Source organism: Triticum dicoccoides, chromosome 6A, assembly GCF_002162155.2.
Source record: "Triticum dicoccoides isolate Atlit2015 ecotype Zavitan chromosome 6A, WEW_v2.0, whole genome shotgun sequence".
NCBI lineage: Eukaryota > Viridiplantae > Streptophyta > Magnoliopsida > Poales > Poaceae > Triticum > Triticum dicoccoides.
The window spans coordinates 91,492,738-91,509,533 of NC_041390.1; positions in this window are offsets into that span (position 1 = coordinate 91,492,738).

Here is a 16,796-nt window from a genome sequence, read left to right on the forward strand (position 1 = left end):
GTCATACGTGCTTATGGAAAAGAACTTGCATGACATCTTTTGTCCTTCCCTCCCGTGGCAGCGGGGTCCTAGCGGAAACTAAGGGATATTAAGGCCTCCTTTTAATAGAGTACCAGACCAAAGCATTAACACATAGTGAATACATGAACTCCTCACACTACGGTCATCACCGGTAAGTATCCCGATTATTGTCACTTCGGGGTTAACGGATCATAACAGACAATAGGTGACTATAGACTTGCAAGATAGGATCAAGAACTCTCATATGTTGATGAAAACATAATAGGTTCAGATCTCAAATCATGGCACTCGGGCCCTAGTGACAAGCATTAAGCATAGAAAAGTCATAGCAACATCAATCTCGGAACATAGTGGATACTAGGGATCAAACCCTAACAAAACTAACTCGATTACATGATAAATCTCATCCAACCCACCACAGTCTAGCAAGACTACATTGGAATTACTCACGCACGGCGGTGAGCATCATGAAATCGGTGATGGAGGATGGTTGATGATGACGATGGCGACGGATTCCCCTCTCCGGAGCCCCGAACAGACTCCAGATCATCCCTCCCGAGAGGTTTTAGGGCTTGGCGGCGGCTCCGTATCCTAAAACGCGATGAATCCTTCTTCTTTATTTTTTTCTCCCCGAAACCAAATATATAGAGTTGGAGTTGAGGTCGGAGGACCTCCAGGGGGCCCACGAGGTAGGGGGCGCGCCCCCACCCTCGTGGACAGGTGGTGGGCCCCCTGGTCTTCAACTTTTGCAAGGATTCTTTATTATTTCCAAATAGACGTTCCATGAAGTTTTAGGTCATTCCGAGAACTTTTGTTTCTGCACATAAATAACACCATGGCAATTCTGCTGAAAACAACATCAGTCCGGGTTAGTTCCATTCAAATCATGCAAGTTAGAGTCCAAAACAAGGGCAAAAGTGTTTGGAAAAGTAGATACAACGGAGACGTATCACTTTCATACACTTATAGCTTTAGTGCATACGTTGCATGGAAATCCCTACTCACTCACATTGATATCTATTGATGGGCATCTCCATAGCCCGTTGATACGCGTAGTTGATGTGAGACTATCTTCTCCTTTTTTGTCTTCTCCACAACCACCATTCTATTCCACCATAGTGCTATATCCATGGTTCATGCTCATATATTGAGTGAAGATTGAAAAAGTTGGAGAACATCAAAAGTATGAAACAATTGCTTGGCTTGTCATTGGGGTTGTGCATGATTTAATATTTTGTGTGATGAAGATAGAGCATAGCCAAACTATATGATTTTGTAGGGATAACTTTCTTTGGCCATGTTATTTTGAGAAGACGTGATTGCTTAGTTAGTATGCTTGAAGTATTATTATTTCTATGTCAATATTAAACTTTTATCTTGAATCTTTCAGACCTGAACATTGATGCCACAATAAAGAAAAAATACATTGAGAAATATGTTAGAAGCATTCCACATCAGAAATTCTGTTTTTATCATTTACCTACTCGAGGACGAGCATGAATTAAGCTTGGGGATGCTTGATACGTCTCCAACGTATCTATAATTTTTGTTTGCTCCATGCTATTATATTATCTATTTTGGATGTTACTGGGCTTATTTTTTTTACACTTTTATACTATTTTTGGGACTAACCTATTAACCGGAGACCCATCCCAAATTGCTGATTTTTTGCCTATTTTAGAGTTTCGTCAAAAAGGAATATCAAACGGAGTCCAAACGGAATGAAACCTTCGGTGGCGTTATTTTTGGAACAAACATGATCCAGGAGACTTGGAGTGGACGTCAACAAACAATCGAGGAGGCCACGAGACAGGGGGCGTGCCTACCCCCTGGGCGCGCCCTCCACCATCGTGGGCCCCTCATTGATCCACCGACGTACTTCTTCCTCCTATATATATCCACGTACCCCCCAAACATCCAGGAGCACTACGAAAACCTAATTCCACCGCCGCAACCTTCTGTACTCAAGAGATCCCATCTTGGGGCCTTTTCCGAAGCTCCGCTGGAGGGGGCATTGATCACGGAGGGCCTCTACATCAACTCCATGGCCTCTCCGATGATGTGTGGGTAGTTTACTTCAGACCTCCGGGTCCATAGCTAGTAGCTAGATGGCTTCTTCTCTCTATTTGGATATCAATACAAAGTTCTCCTCGATTTTCTTGGAGATCTATTCGATGTAATCTTCTTTTGCGGTGTGTTTGTCGAGATCCGATGAATTGTGGGTTTACGATCAAGTTTATCTATGAACAGTATTTGAATCTTATCTAAATTCTTTTATGTATGATTGGTTTATCTTTGCAAGTCTCTTTGAATTATCAGTTTGGTTTGGCCTACTAGATTGATCTTTCTTGCAATGGGAGAAGTGCTTAGCTTTGGGTTCAATTTTGCGGTGCTCGATCCCAGTGACAGAAAGGGAAACGACATGAATTGTATTGTTGCTATCAAGGATAAAAAGATGGGGTTTATATCATATTGCATGAGTTTATCCCTCTACATCATGTCATCTTGCTTAAGGCGTTACTCTGTTCTTATGAACTTAATACTCTAGATGCATGCTGGATAGCGGTCGATGTGTGGAGTAATAGTAGTAGATGCAGGCAGGAGTCGGTCTACTTGTCGCGGATGTGATCATGCCTAGATATTCTCATAATCATTCGCTTTTCTATCAATTGCTTGACAGTAATTTGTTCACCACCGTAATACTTGTGCTTTCTTGAGAGAAGCCACTAGTGAAACCTATGGCCCCCGGGTCTATTTTCCATCATATTAATCTCCCGTCAACAAGCTATTTCTGGCACCATTTATTTTGCTTTATTTACTTTCAATCTATATCATAAAAATACCAAAAATATTTATCTTATTATTATCATCTCTATTAGATCTCACTCTTGCAAGTGGCCATAAAGGGATTGACAACCCCTTTATCGCATTGGTTGCGAGGTTCTTATTTGTTTGTGTAGGTATGAGGTTACTCGCGCGTGGTCTCCTACTGGATTGATACCTTGGTTCTCAAAAACTAAGGGAAATACTTACGCTGCTTTACTACACCACCCTTTCCTCTTCAAGGGAAAACCAACACAGTGCTCAAGAGGTAGCATGTGTCAATGATAACGCCATGTAATTACTTCACTTTATTGCTAACCGTTAGCCATAGTAGTAGAAGTAACAGCTGGCGAGACAACTTCATGAAGACACGATGATGGAGATGATCATGGTGTCATGCCGGTGACGATGATGATCATGGCGCCCCGAAGATGGAGATCAAAAGGAGCAAAATGATATGGGCCATATCATGTCACTATTTGATTGCATGTGATGTTTATCATGTTTATACATCTTATTTGCTTAGAACGACGATAGCTTAAATAAGATGATCTCTCACTAAAATTTCAAGAAAGTGTTCCCCCTAACTGTGCACCGTTGCGAAGGTTCGTTGTTTCGAAGCACCACGTGATGATCGGGTGTGATAGATTCTAACATTCGAATACGACAGATGTAAGCCAGATTTACACATGCAAAACACTTAGGTTGACTTGACGATCCTAGCATGTATAGACATGGCCTCGGAACACGAGAGACCGAAAGGTCGAACATGAGTCGTATAGTAGATACGATCAACATTGAGATGTTCACCGTTGATGACTAGTCCATCTCATGTGATGATCGGACACAGCCTAGTCGATTCGGATCATGTATCACTTAGATGACTAGAGGGATGTCTATCTATGTGGGAGTTCATTAAATAATTTGATTAGATGAACTTAATTATCATGAACTTAGTCTAAATATCTTTACAATATGTCTTATAGATCAAATGGCCCACGCTAATGTTGCCCTCAACTTCAACGCGTTCCTAGAGAAAATCAAGCTGAAAGACGATGGTAGCAACTATACGGACTGGGTCTGTAACTTGAGGATCATCCTCATAGCTGCCAAGAAAGCATATGTCCTTGAAGCACCGCTAGGTGAAGCACTGTTTTCCCAGCAACTCAAGACGTGATGAACGCCTGGCAGTCGCGTAATGATGATTACTCCCTGGTTCAGTGCAGCATGCTTTACAGCTTAGAATCGGGGCTCCAAAAGCGTTTTGAGCAGCACGGAGCATATGAGATGTTCCAAGAGCCGAAAATGGTTTTCCAAGCTCATGCCCGAGTCGAGAGATATGAAGTCTCCGACAAGTTCTACAGTTGTAAAATGGACGAGAATAGTTCTGTCAGCGAGCACATACACAAAATGTCTGGGTTGCACAACCGCTTGTCTCAGCTGGGAGTTAATCTCCCGGATGACGCGGTCGTTGACAGAATCCTTCAGTCGCTCCCACCTAGCTACAAGAGCTTTGTGATGAATTTCAATATGCAGGGGATGGAGAAAACCATTCCTGAGGTATATTCAATGCTGAAATCAGCGGAGGTGGAGATCAAAAAGGAACATCAAGTGTAGATGGTCAACAAAACCACTAGTTTCAAGAAAGGCAAGGGTAAGAAGAACTTCAAGAAGGACGGCAAGGGAGTTGCTGCGCCCGATAAGCCAGTTGCTGGGAAGAAGCCAAAGAATGGACCCAAGCCTAAGACTGAGTGCTTTTATTGCAAGGGAAAGGGTCACTGGAAGCGGAACTGCCCCAAGTACTTAGCGGATAAGAAGGCCGGCAATACGAAAGGTATATATGATATACATGTTATTGATGTGCACCTTACCAGCACTCGTAGTAGCTCCTGGGTATTTGATACCGGTGCGGTTGCTCATATTTGTGACTCAAAACAGGAGCTGCGAAATAAGCGGAGACTGGCGAAGGACAAGGTGACGATGCGCGTCGGGAATGGTTCCATGGTCGATGTGATCGCCGTCGACACGCTACCTCTACATTTACCTACGGGATTAGTTTTAAACCTCAATAATTGTTATTTAGTGCCAGCTTTGAGCATGAACATTGTATCTGGACCTCGTTTAATATGAGATGGCTACTCATTTAAATCTGAGAATAATGGTTGTTCTATTTATATGAGAGATATGTTTTATGGTCATGCCCCGCTGGTCAATGGTTTATTCTTATTGAGTCTCGAACATGATGTTACACACATTCATAGTGTGAATGCCAAAAGATGTAAGGTTGATAATGATAGTCCCACATACTTGTGGCACTGCCGCCTTGGTCACATTGGTGTCAAACGCATGAAGAAACTCCATGCAGATGGACTTTTGGAGTCTCTTGATTATGAATCATTTGACACGTACGAACCATGCCTCATGGGCAAAATGACCAAGACTCCATTCTCCGGAACAATGGAGTGAGCAACCAACTTATTGGAAATCATACATACTGATGTGTGCGGTCCAATGAGCATTGAGGCTTGCGGTGGCTATCGTTATGTTCTCACCCTCACTGATGACTTAAGTAGATATGGGTATGTCTACTTAATGAAACACAAATCCAAGACCTTTGAAAAGTTCAAGGAATTCCAGAGTGAGGTAGAGAATCAACGTGACAGGAAAATAAAGTTCTTACGATTAGATCGTGGGGGAGAATATTTGAGTCATGAATTTGGCACACACTTAAGGAAATGTGGAATTGTTTCACAACTCACGCCACCTGGAACACCTCAGCGTAATGGTGTGTCCGAACATTGTAATCGCACTCTATTGGATATGCTGCGATCTATGATGTCTCTTACCGATCTACCTCTATCATTTTGGGGTTATGCTTTAGAGACTGCCGCATTCACTTTAAATAGGGCTCTGTCGAAATCCGTTGAGACGACACCATATGAATTATGGTTTGGGAAGAAACCTAAGCTGTCGTTTCTAAAAGTTTGGGGGTGTGATGCTTATGTCAAGAAACTTCAACCTGAAAAGATCGAACCCAAGTCGGAAAAATGCATCTTCATAGGATACCCTAAGGAAACTATTGGGTATACCTTCTACCTCAGATCTGAAGGCAAGGTCTTTGTTGCCAAGAATGGATCCTTTCTAGAGAAAGAGTTTCCCTCGAAAGAATAAGTGGGAGGAAAGTAGAACTTGATGAGGTACTGCCGCTTGAACCGGAGAGTAGTGCAACTTAGGAAGATGTTTCTGTGGTGCCTGCACCGACTAGAGAGGAAGTTAATGATGATGATCATGAAACTTCGGATCAAGTTGCTACTAAACTTCGTAGGTCCACAAGGACACGTTCCGCACCAGAGTGGTATGGCAACCCTATCCTAGAAATCATGTTGTTAGACAATGGTGAACCTTTGAACTATGAAGAAGCGATGGCGGGCCCGGATTCCAACAAATGCCTTGAAGCCATGAAATCCGAGATAGGATCCATGTATGAAAACGAAGTATGGACTTTGACTGACTTGCCCGATGATCGGCGAGCCATAGAAAATAAATGGATCTTTAAGAAGAAGACAGACGCGGATGCTAATGTGACCATCTATAAGGCTCGGCTTGTCGCTAAGGGTTACCGACAAGTTCAAGGGGTTGACTACGATGAGACCTTCTCACCCGTAGAGAAGCTAAAGTCCGTCCGGATCATGTTAGCAATTGCCGCATTCTATGATTATGAAATATGGAAGACGGACGTCAAAACGGCATTCCTTAATGGTTTCCTTAAGGAAGAATTGTATATGATGCAGCCGGAAGGTTTTGTCGTTTGTAAGAATGCTAACAAGGTATGCAAGCTCCAGCGCTCAATCTATGGGATGGTGCAAGCATCTTGGAGTTGGAACATTCGCTTTGATGAGATGATCAAAGCGTTTGGGTTTACACAGACTTATAGAGAAGCATGTGTTTACAAGAAAGTGAGTGGGAGCTATGTAGCATTTCTCATATTATATGTGGATGACATACTATTGATGGGAAATGATACAGAATTCTTGGAAAGCATAAAGGCCTACTTGAATAAGTGTTTTTAAATGAAGGACCTTGGAGAAGCTGCTTACATATTAGGCATCAAGATCTATAGAGATAGATCGAGACGCTTCATCGGTCTTTCGCAAAGCACATACCTTGACAAGATAGTGAAGAAGTTCAATATGGATCAGTCCAAGAAGGGGTTCTTGCCTGTATTGCAAGGTGTGAGATTGAGCACGGCTCAATGCCCGACCTCGGCAGAAGATAGAGAAAAGATGAGTGTCATCCCCTGTGCCTCGGCCATAGGATCTATTATGTATGCCAGTACCAGACCTGATGTGAACTTTGCCGTAAGTTTGGTAGGAAGGTACCAAAGTAATCCCGGCATGGAACACTGGACAACGGTCAAGAATATCCTGAAGTACCTGAAAGGGACTAAGGATATGTTTCTCGTTTATGGAGGTGATGAAGAGCTCATCGTAAAGGGTTACGTCGATGCTAGCTTTGACACAAATCTGGATGACTCCAAGTTACAAATCGGATACATGTATATTTTGAATGGTGGGGCAGTCAGATGGTGCAGTTGCAAGCAAAGCGTCGTGGCCGGATCTACATGTGAAGCAGAGTACATGGAAGCCTCGGGGGCAGCACATGAAGCAATCTGGATGAAGGAGTTCATTACCGACCTAGGAGTTATTCCCAATGCGTTGGGCCCGATGACTCTCTTCTGTGACAACACTGGAGCTATTGCCCTTGCCAAGGAGCCCAGGTTTCACAAGAAGACCAGGCATATCAAGCGTCGCTTCAACTCCATTCGTGAAAATGTTCAAAATGGAGACATATATATTTGTAAAGTGCATACGAACCTGAATGTCGCAGATCCGTTAACTAAACCTCTTCCACGAGCAAAACATGATCAACACCAGAACTCTATGGGTGTTCGATTCATCACAATGTAACTAGATTATTGACTCTAATGCAAGTGGGAGACTGTTGGAAATATGCCCTAGAGGCAATAATAAAATGGTTATTATTATATTTCCTTGTTCATGATAATTGTCTATTGTTCATGCTATAATTGTGTTATCCAGAAATCGTAATACATGTGTGAATACATAGACCACAACATGTCCCTAGTGAGCCTCTAGTTGACTAGCTCGTTGATCAATGGATGGTTACGGTTTCCTGACCATGGACATTGGATGTCATTGATAACGGGATCACATCATTAGGAGAATGATGTGATGGACAAGGCCCAATCCTAAACATAGCACAAGATCGTGTAGTTCGTCTGCTAAAGCTTTTCTAATGTCAAGTATCTTTTCCTTAGACCATGAGATTGTGCAACTCCCGGATGCTATGGTGTTCCAGGCGACATCAACTGTGAAACCATTCCACCTTGTCTTTAGTGATTGCCAAACTCATAACTCAGATACTTTCCCTTTGATCAGATCGAAGGAACTTGATCTTCTTGTTACGATGATTCTCAACTTCACTCTGAAATTGCTTGAACTTTTCAAACATTTCATACTAATGCTTCATTAAATAAATATACCCATATCTATTCAATTCACCGGTGAAGGTGAGAAAATAACAATATCCACCGTGCACGTCAACACTCATCGGACCGCACACATCAGCATGTATGATTTCCAACAAGTCACTTGCCTGTTCCATTGTTCCAAAGAACGGGGTTTTAGTCATGTTGCCAAAGAGGCATGGTTCACATGTGTCAAGTGAAAGTGGTACTATCAAAAGTCCATTAGCATGGAGGTTCTTTAATGCGCTTTACACCAATATGACCTAAGCGACAGTGCCACATGAAAGTGGTACTATCATTATCAACTCTACATCTTTTGGCATCAATGTTATGAACATGTGTATAACTACGACCGGGATTCAATAAACCATTCACATTGGGTGCATGACCATAGAAGGTATTATTCATGTAAAAAAAATAACCATTATTCTCTGACTTTAATATTGCAATAAACATGATCTAATCATGTTCATGCTCAATGCAGACACCAATGCAAACAACATTTATCTAGGTTCAACACTAATCCCGAAGGTAGAGGAAGCGCGCGATGGTGATCACATCAACCTTGGAAACACTTCCAACACACATCGTCACCTCGCCCTTAGCTAGTCTCCGTCAATTTCGTAGCTTTTGTTTCGAGTTACTAATATTAGCAACTGAACCGGTATCTAATACCCAGTTGCTACTAGGAGTACTAGTAAGGTACACATCAATAAAACACATATATCAAATATACTTTTGTTGAAGTTGACATCCTTCTTATCTACCAAGTATTTGAGGCATTTCCGCTACCAATGACCATTCCCCTAATAGAAGCACTTTGTCTCGGGTTTGGGTTCTTGGGTTTCTTCACTGGAGCGGCATCTGGCTTGCCATTCAAGAAGTTTCCCTTCTTGCCCTTGCCCTTCTTTGAATCCAGTGCTCTTGTTAACCATCAACACTTGATGCTCCTTCTTGATTTCTACCTTTACGGCCTTAAGCACGACGAACAGCTCTGGGATTATCTTCCCTTCCATGTTATAGTTCATCATGAAACTCTAGTAGCTTGGTGATAGCGACTGGAGAAATTTTGTCAATCACTCTCTTATCTGGAAGATTAACTCCCACTTGATTCAAGTGATTGAAGTACCCAGACATTCTGAGCACATGCTCACTGGCTGAGCTATTCTCCTCCATCTTGTAGGCAAAGGTCTTGTCAGAGGTCTCAACCTCTCAACACGGGCATGAGCCTGAAATACCAATTTCAGCTCTTCGAACATCTCATATGTTCTATGGCGTTCAAAACGCTTTTGGAGCCCCGACTCTAAGCCGTAAAGCATGGCTTATACATGTTCCTATGACTATGAGATTATGCAACTCCAGAATACCGGAGGAATACTTTGTGTGCTACCAAATGTCACAACATAACTGGGTGATTGTAAAGGTGCTCTACAGGTGTCTCCGATGGTACTTGTTGAGTTGGCATAGATCGAGATTAGGATTTGTTACTCCGATTATCGGAGAGGTATCTCTGGGCCCTCTCGGTAATGCACATCACTATAAGCCTTGCAAGCAAAGCAACTGATGAGTTAGTTGTGGGATGATGCATTACGGAATGAGTAAAGAGACTTGCCGGTAACGAAATTGAGCTAGGTATTGAGATACCGACGATCGAATCTCGGGCAAGTAACATACCGATGACAAAGGGAACAACGTATATTGTTATGCGGTTTGACCGATAAAGATCTTCGTAGAATATGTAGGAACCAATATGAGCATCCAGGTTCCGCTATTGGTTATTGACCGGAGATGTGTCTCGGTCATGTCTACATAGTTTTCGAACCCATAGGGTCCGCACGTTTAACGTTTGGTGATGATCGGTATTATGAGTTTATGTGATTTGATGTACCAAAGGTAGTTCAGAGCCCCGGATGAGATCAGGGACATGACGAGGAGTATCGAAATGGTCGAGACGTAAAGATCGATATATTGGATGACTATATTCGGACATCGGAAAAGTTCTGAGTGATTCGAGTATTTTTCAGAGTACCGGGGAGTTACGGGAATACGGGGAAGAAGTATTTGGCCTCATGGGCCAAGTGGTGGAAGAGAGGAGGCAGGGCGCGTGCCCCCTAGCCCAAACCGAATTGGACTAGGGGGGCGGCCCCCCTTTCCTTCTTTCCTCCCTCTCCTTCCTTTCCTCCTCCTAGTAGGAGTAGGAAAGGGGAGTCCTACTCCTACTAGGAGGACTCCTCCTCCTGGTGCGCCCTAGGAGGGCCGACCGACCTCCCCCCTTGCTCCTTTATATACGGGGGCAGGGGGCACCCTAGAACACACAAGTTGATCATTGATCTCTCCCAGCCGTGTGCGGTGCCCCCCTCCACCATAATCCACCTCGGTCATACTATAGCGGTGCTTAGGCGATGCCTTGCAATGGTAGCTTCATCAACATCGTCACCACGCCGTCGTGCTAACGAAACTCTCCCTCGAGCTCTACTGGATTGTGAGTTCACGGGACGTCACCGAGCTGAACGTGTGCTGAACGTGGAGGTGCCGTATGTTCGGTACTGAGGATCGGTCGATCGTGAAGACGTATGACTACATCAACCGCGTTGTCATAACGCTTGCTCTTAACGGTCTACGAGGGTACGTGGACGACTCCCCCGTCTCATTGCTATGCATCACCATGATCTTGCATGTGCATAGGAATTTTTTTGAAATTACTACAGTCCCCAACAACTATCATCTGCAAAAAGTAAATGTGAGATCGGGGGGCCCTTCCTTCCATTACATAAATCTTATATCTCAACAAGATCCTCCTGTTTTTGCAGAAGACAGGATAAACCTTCTGTGCAGAACAAGAAAACATAAGGGCTAATTGGGTCACCCTGACAAATTCTCCTTGATGAAACCACTGGTTCAGTCAGGTTACCATTGACTCGAATGGCATATTTAGCCGTGGTCACACATCTCATCACCGAGTTGATCCACGTCGGGTCAAAGCCAAGCTTACAAAGACAGCCATGCAAGTAAGACCATTCGATTCGGTCATATGCCTTCATCATATAGATCTTCAAGGCGAAGAAAGGTTGCTTACACTTTTGCTTCTGAACTGTGTGCAAACATTCATAAGCCACTAAGGCACTGTCAGTGATCAATCGTCCTGGGACAAAGACATCTTCTTCTAGTTGAAGATGTGGGTTTCCAAGCAAATCCAGTAGCACATGACCTAGCAAAAATTGCTCGTATGTGCTTACCAAGTACCAAGTGATAGCATTAGTTGGAACTCTATTGCACCACATGTGTCCATCCTAATAATCGGTGTTGACCGTTGGGCGTCTATTTGGATAGGCATCGATAAATTGGCTTTCCTGAGGCTCCTCAGCTTCCCCCGTTTAGTTTTGTGGCAAATTGTTGGCGAGGCTTGTGCAGCCAAAACGTCCATCAACTTTTTGGCGAGCCCACCATCTCATATCAAGCTTGTGACACCATCACAACCAGCATCAGCTCACAATAGAGTTGCCTGCATGAGCAATGTAACTACCGCTGCACTCGCAACTAGACCGAGGATCTGTTTCTGAATGCCTTCCATTCACAGTGTAATGATTTTACTTTTCTTAAACACAACTTCGACCCCATTGGGCACATATTTACGATCCTCAAACCATAAGGTCTCGTGCTCATCCTCACAGAAACCGTTGGCTTTCCCTTGCTCATTTTCTCCTTTATCTCAATAATTTTCTTATCATCCTTCTGAGATTCCCGAATCTTTCTCAATAATGTAGACTAAACCTCCATTATTGCAACAAAACCTCTTGGAACTATCTCCAAACGAAGCTCCTTGAGATTCTCGACTAACTCCTACGGTAATCCTCTGCTTACAAGGGTATTGGCATAGCTCTTGCAGCTCAAAGCGTCTGCTACGACATTGGCCTTCCCTGGATGATAATGCAACTTCATATCATAATCCTTTATGAGCTCCAACCATCTCCTCTGCTGGAGATTCAGCTCCTTCTGCGTGAAAATGTACTTCAAACTCTTGTGATCTGTGTACACATCACATCTATTTCCAATCAGAAAATTTCTCCAGGTCTTGAGCGCATGCACTACGGCTGATAACTCCGAATCATGGGTGGCATAGTTCAACTCATGCGGTCAAAGCTGTCATGAGGCATATGAAACAACTCTTCCATCCTGCATAAGTACTCCTCCAAGTCCTAAGCGAGAAGCGTTGCAATACACTTGGAAATGCTTGCGTATATCCGGAAGAATCAACATTGTGGCTGTAACCAAACGTTTCTTCAACTCCTAAAAACTGGCCTCACATTCATCCGTTCATTTAAACTTAGTGTCCTTCTTCAACAACTCAATCATAGGATTTGCAATCTTGGAAAAATTCTCATTGAACCTCCGATAATATCCCGCGAGTCCTAGAAAACTGCGGATCTCCCCAACCGAGGTGGGTGCCAACCACTCAGTTACAGACTGAAGCTTGGTGGGGTCTACTGCTATACCTTCTCCTGATATAACATGTCCAAGAAATCCAACTTCCTTCAACCAAAACTCAAATTTGCTGAACTTTGCATATAGCTGATGTTCCCTGAGCTTCTCGAGAACTAAACGCAAATGCTCCTTGTGCTCCTCTTCATTCTTCGAGTATACGAAAATATCATTAATGAACACCATAAAAAATTTATCCAGGAACTCCATGAACACTTTATTCATCATGCTCATGAAATAGGCAAGGGCATTTGTCAATCCAAATGACATGACCGTGTACTCATATAGCCCGTACCTTGTGGTAAAAGCTGTCTTAGGTATATCCTGTTCCCGAATCTTCATCTGGTGGTATCCTGATCGCAGATCGGTCTTGGAGAATACTTTATCTCCTTGCAGCTAGTCAAACAAATCATTGATCATTGGTAGTGGGTACTTGTTCTTGATCGTCACTTCATTCAATGCACGATAATCAACAACCCATTCTCAAATATCCATCCTTCTTCTCTACCAAGAGCACTGGGGCTCCCCACGGTGATGAACTTCGTCGGATGTAGCCTTTCTCTAATAACTCTTTAATCTGCTTCTTAATTTTCTCCACATCATTTGCAGCATCCGATATGGTCTCTTCGATATTGGTCCGGTGCCTGGCAACTATTCTATCAAAAACTCTATGTCTCGATCTGGTGGCATGCCTGGTATTTCCTCTGGAAATATATCTGGGTAATCCTTCACAACAGACACTTCTTCTTGAACAACTCCCGAGAGAGAATTTACTTGGGTCCTCCTTGGCGCATGCCTAGACACATACTTGATCCTTTTTCCCTCCGGGTGGTGAGTAAAATTGTCTTACTAGCACAGTCGATGTTTCCTCCATACTTCGATAACCAATCCATGCCTAATATTATATCCAATCCTTGGGACTCCAAAATTATTAGGTCTGAGGGGAAAACATGACTACCAATGGTTAAGGGTATCCGATCACACCATCGGCTGGCCATATACTCTGCTCCTGGCGAACTTACTAACATGGGTGACCTAAGGGCTATGATTGGCAATTTAAACTTGTCCACAAATCCCCTTGATATGTATGAATGTGATGCACCAGTATAAAAAAGAACAAGTGCGGTAAATGACTTAATCAAAAACTTAACGATCACTGCGTCAGGCTGATCTTCAACCTCCTCCACGTTGATATGGTTCACCTGGCCTCTGGTGAAGGGATTGGGCTTCTTCCCAGAGTTTTCATTTCCATTTCCATTTCCATTCTTTGCTTCAGGATATTCAGTGGCGTAGTGTCCAGTCTTCCCACACTTGAAACAAGTAATGTGACTTAAATCCTTCCTGGCGGGTGTTGCTGGATTGGAACAGTTCTGTCCGTTGCTTCCTCCATTCACATTCCCATTCTTGGGGCCACTATGATTGTGCAAACTCCCTCCATTGTGGGTATGGCCTCCATGATTATGAGTGTGTCCTCCCGAGTTCGGGGTAAAACGAGGCTTCTGCTGAGCTCCAGAATTATACTTCCCTTGTCCATACTTCCTTTTGCGGCTCTCTATCTGTTGCTGCTTGCCTTCAATCATTAGGGCCCTATATACAAAATCCTAGTAGTTATTGAATGTTGCCACCATCAACTGCATACTCAGCTCATCATTCAGCCCTTCCATAAACTTCTCCTGCTTTGCGGCATCTGTGGCCACATCATCCGGGGCATAGCAACCTAGCTTACTAAACTCATCCACGTACTACCCCACAGTACGATTTCCCTAACGTAAGTTGCGAAACTCACGCTTCTTCATACTCATTGCTCCAGTTGAGACATGTGCAGTACAGAAGGCTTGCTAGAACTGATCCCAAGTAACATTGGCTATGGGAAAAGTGGCGGTGTAATTCTCCCACCATGAGGCTGCTGGTCCATCCAATTGATGTGCGGCAAAGCGCACCTTTGAAAGGATCGAGATGGACCTAGAGGGGGTGAATAGGTACAATTACAAATTTTAATTTTTACTAAGCAATTTTAGGCAATAATGCGGAAAATGAAAGTGAGCCTAACAATTGCAAGTATATATACTAATGAGCTAAGCAAGATAAACAAGTGACACAAATATATATATGAGTAAGCAAGCACAAGATGATATAAGTAAGTGCTAAGAGACAAGTAACCACAAGTAGAGAGTTAGGGTTAGGAATAACCGCAACTCCGAGAGATGAGGATGTATGCCGATGTTCACTTCCTTGGAGGGAAGCTACATCACCATTTAGAGAGGTGGATGTTACCACGAAGGCACACCAACGCCACGAAGGCTCGCCCTATTCTCTCCTTGAGACAACACCACGAAGGCGTTTCTCAACCACTAGTGGTAGACCTTGAGGTGGTCTCCAAACCCTCACAAACTTTCCGGGGGAAATCACAATGGTCCATTTCTCGCCTGAGCACTCCTACCGCCTAGGAGTCTCCAACCTCCAAGAGTAACAAGACGCACCACAAAAACAAGGGGCAATCAACTTTCACTTTGGTGAATGTGTAGATCAAGCACTTCTCCTTTGCTTCTCAAAAGATCAAGAGCTTTGGTTGGCTAAGGAGGGAGATCTCCAAGAAATCGAGGTCTGAAATGGAGGTGAAAGAAATGGAGTCGTCAACCCCTTCGTGAGGAAGAAGAAGACTATTTATAGGTAGGGATGAAATCTGGCCATTGGAGGCAGATTTCTGCGCAGCCCGAAAGTTCCGGCTACAGACGGAAGTTCTGGACCACGGAAGTTCCAGCCAAGTTCCGGACAGGTTCCGGGATACACAGAAGGTTTGCACCACTCAATAGTACCCTGGAAGCTGCTGACACAGGGGACGGAAGTTCCGGTGCCCGGAAGTTCCGGCCGCCCCGGAAGTTCCAGGAGACGGAAGTTCCGGCCAGGGTCCAGCGAGGTTCCGGGCTACACAGAGAGATCGCACGAAAACTGCAGTTTCTCTGGGTACCCCGGAAGCTTCCCGGACCCCGCCCAGACATTCCGGTCCCCGGAATTTTCGGCCGTCCCAGGAAGTTCCGGCCTGAACAGAGACTTGGCACTAGGATTTTCAAATCAATGTGAGACGGTAAGTTGATTCCCCGGATGTTTTTATGATGCACCCCCTCTTAATAGTGCGGCTGCCCTAAGGACTCAAGAAATAAGAAAACATTAAGGTACTCTTCTTTTCTTGAGCGCACCGCTTTTCCTTGTTCCAATAACAGAGGAAATAACCATCCATGCTTCACTTTTAGCTTAATCAGGGTTGTTAACACTTAGAGCATGTGGTTAGAAACACAAATGAAGTTGTCATCAATGTCACAAATACTTTAGTGCAATATTGCACTTTCAATCTCACCCTTTTTGACATAGATGACAACAATGCTTGAGAGGGTAAACTCATAAAGTATATACAAAATTAAGCAACTTTAATGACAGGAAGGTACTCCCCCACAACCCATGCCTTATTTGAAGATTGCATTTTAAATGAAATGACATGGTTAAAGGATTCTCCCCCTATCACTGTGCATACCCACACAAGAATGATATATAGACATAACACACTTTACTAACCTTTGTTCTTCATAGTGAGGGTACAAATATAGATATAATCATAGCCTGATAGATATCTCTTACAACATGAGCAAATAGAATATGCCATGTAACCTCCTTGCCATAAGTTTCTCACACACAGATAGATTAATTAATAGAACATAAATAGGTTCAAATAGCAAGCTCAGATCCAAATGGAGGCAAATAAAAGCAAAGGTTCAAGGATCAATGGCAACGGTAAATAGGCAGATAAACAAGGATAAACGATAAGCCCTATCAAGCACCACAACATCTCCCCCTGTTGTCACCTAGATGGCAAAAAGGAAAGATGGAGGAATCCACAAACAACCCCTAGGAGAGGGACATAGAAGAGTCA